The sequence below is a fragment of the Echinops telfairi genome, unplaced genomic scaffold, assembly GCF_000313985.2.
Source record: "Echinops telfairi isolate 266 unplaced genomic scaffold, ASM31398v2 ScPeMD7_7469;HRSCAF=8507_0, whole genome shotgun sequence".
NCBI classification, from domain to species: Eukaryota; Metazoa; Chordata; class Mammalia; order Afrosoricida; family Tenrecidae; genus Echinops; species Echinops telfairi.
The window spans coordinates 69,406,273-69,409,580 of record NW_022111372.1 but is presented as its reverse complement, the minus strand read 5'-3'; positions in this window follow the sequence as shown (position 1 = coordinate 69,409,580).

The window sequence follows — 3,308 nt, the reverse complement described above, 5'->3', positions numbered from 1 at the left end:
CCCTGCAATTTCCCCAAATGTGGGAAACTCGACTGCATAATTTGAAGTAAGAAAAAAAGAAGAAAAGATAAAATACGCACCCAAACCAAGCCTATTGCTATTCTGTTGACTTCAACTCATAGTGATCCATATATAGGGTTTCAGAGGTTGTAAATATTTATAGGAGCAAACAGCCTCATCTTTGTCTCATAGAGCAGCTGGTGGATTGGAACCACCAATGTTGTGGATAGTACTCCAATACATGTCCCATAGCATGGCCAAGCCTCCTTAGAATATATATGAAAAAGAAAAGAAGGATTACACTTCCATGAAACAAAATAAGAGGCACCTTGACTTTGGCGTGAAAGACAGCTTGGCACAGAGAAAGAAGGAGGCTGAAACTTTGGGGGAGATGGCAGTAGTACTAAAAGGAGAGTGCTTACACAAACAGAAGTCAAGGCACAAAGCACAAGGCAATGGTTTCAAGTAGAGTATCAGCCAAGGGATTTCTAACAGCAGAGCAATAAAAACAAAACAAACAACAAACAAAGAATCCATTTGTTGCTGTGTTAACTCATATTCATGGTAACCCCAAAAGCTGCAGAGTAGAATGGCTACCTGGTGGTATAGTGCTTACACATTAGGAAGTCATCCACACAGTCACCAGTTCAAAAGCACCAGCAGCTCCTCTGGAGAAAGACTGGGCTTTCTACTCCCACAAATAGTTACAGTCTCTGAAACCCACAGAGCATCATTATGAGTCACAATAACTCAATGGCAGTGCATTTGGTGGTTTTTAGTTTGAAATCCTTACAGAGTTAGATCACCATATTTTACATCTGCAATGCCACTGGGCGTGTGTAAACGGTCAACCTTCAGCCAATCAAAAACCATTTAGATCACTCAGTTGTTGTTATTAGGTATTTTTCAGTCCCTTAAACTCATAGTCACCTTATCTGTGTTCAGCATAACCAACCACTGCCTGATTCTGCACAATCCTTATGATTGTTACCTTTGAGCTCAAGGAGCATTCAGCTATACTTCTCCCAAGGCAGATTTAGATTTACCCATTCTTCTGACAGACTATGGCACACTCTATATTTTCAAAACCATATTCAAATGCATCATTTCTTCTTATTCAGTCTTCCTTATTCATTTTCCACCTTTTACATGCCTACAAGTTGACTGAAAATATCATGAGCAAGGTCAGAGTCTCCTTAATTCTAAAAGTGGCACCTTTGCTCTTTAACACAATGAAGAGGTCTTTTGCAGTGGATTTTCCCAATTCAATAAATTGGTTAATTTCATGATTACTTTCATGAGTAATCATGTTAATTTCATGAGCATTGATTGTGGATCCCAGTGAAATGAGAAAATAAAAAATCACTGACAAATTCAGTCTTTTCTTCACCTATCATGAGGTTGTCCTTGGTCCATTTGTAAGGATTTGCATTTCCTTTACATTGAGTTGTAATAGTCTTTGATCTTCATCACCATGTACTTTGAGTACTCTCTGTTTTCAGCAAGCAACATCATGTATTTCACAGATTCTTAATAAGCCTTCCTCCAATCCTGATGATGTTCACAGAATATTGATTAAATAAGTACGATGATAAGATAAACCACCGACCACACATTTCTTGATTTCTGACCGTCTTCTTCACAAAGCATGACGTCCTTTTCCAAGGACTAGTCTCGCCTGATAACATGACCAACATCTTTGTGGCTGTATTTCTTTCATGGCAGATTTGTTTGCTCTTTTTGCACTCCGTGGTATTTTCAAAATCCATTACCAGCACCATCATTCAAATGCATTAGTTCTTATTCTTTGGTCTTTCTTATGAATGTACAACTTTCAATGCATATGAAGTTATTGAAAATACCATGGGTTGGCTCAGGTACACCTTAATCCTCAGAGTGACCTTCTTGCTCTTCCACATCATCAAGAGGTTTTTTGAAGCAGATTTACCTAATGAAATCTGTCATTTGATTTCTTGACCATTGTTCCCATGAGCATTATAGATTTGAGCAAAGCGGACCCCTTGACAACTTGAATCCGTTATTTATTTTTCAATGAATAATTCCACAAACATTGACAACAGCATTTTAAAATAGACATTTATTTTCTCACAGTTTAGGAAGCCAGAAGTCTGACTTCATTGGTAGCTGTAGGGGCTAGAATTCAACAAATTTGGATTGGAATACAATTCAATCCATTACATGTATGGAGCTCCCTTTAGATTAACTTGTTAGAATTTCTGACTCTACTGTAGACACTGTACTATCAGGGACTTGTGAGGTGACCACATCCAGCCAGCTCACTAGAGAGGTGAGAAAACTGAGGCTTAGAAGGATCACATGGTTCCACAGGAGCTAGTGATAAATAGATGTTCTGGACCATAGGGGACAAAGTCGTTTGGTACCTGCTTACCCAATAAGCAAGGTGAACACAATCTTACTTGTGCTTACTTACTAATCTATAGTGAGCAATTTCAGTTGGTTTTGTCGCTGAATCAAAGATTCTGCTTTATATATGGTTCCCATTTGTTTCTCAGAATTCTGACTTCTTAAAGATGGAAAGCCAATATTGCAATTCTTGGCAGGGATGGAGGACTCAGTAAACAAGGTTAAGCACCAGCTCACCTTAATAGTCTGTAGTGAATAATTTCAAGTATGTCTCTATGCTACACTTTCCATTACAGAATAACTCTTCACTACGGGTTAATAAACACCAGTCAGTTTGTGTTTACCTTGTTTAGTGATTAATCTGCTCCTGGTAAATGTTGTACAGCCCACATAATAGAAATATGTAACATAGGTGGAAGTATGTGGCAGTAGGGAATTCCAAAGGCCAGCACTGAAGTTGCATACACCAGAAACTAGGAAGAGAAGAGGGCAAGATTGTCTGCTGCAGCCAGCAAAGCACAGAGACCAGGACCTGTTTCAAAGCTGACGTGGAAGGTTACTCTGAAGCTGTTTAGTAAAATCCCCAAGCTCTTTCCCAAATGTGAATCTTGCAGAGGCCTTGTATTTGATGTCCCAATTCCAAGACTGAAAAGAAAAAAAAAAAATCCTGATCCATCATTGCTCAAGGTGAGCTGATGTGGGGCATGCCACGTGCTCCGGGCAAGCAGCTGTATTTACTTGCCTGTGCTTCTCTGACTGCACGGGTCACACATGCCTCTTCTCTGCCAGCAGCCCAGAGAACTGCTCAATGAAGCTCCCACTGATTTTTGAAGCGCCCTCAGTGTGGCAGGGAATAATTACCGTTGCCAAACATAAGACTGTTGCTCTTCATTTAACACAAGAGAAACAAATGATCTCCTTTT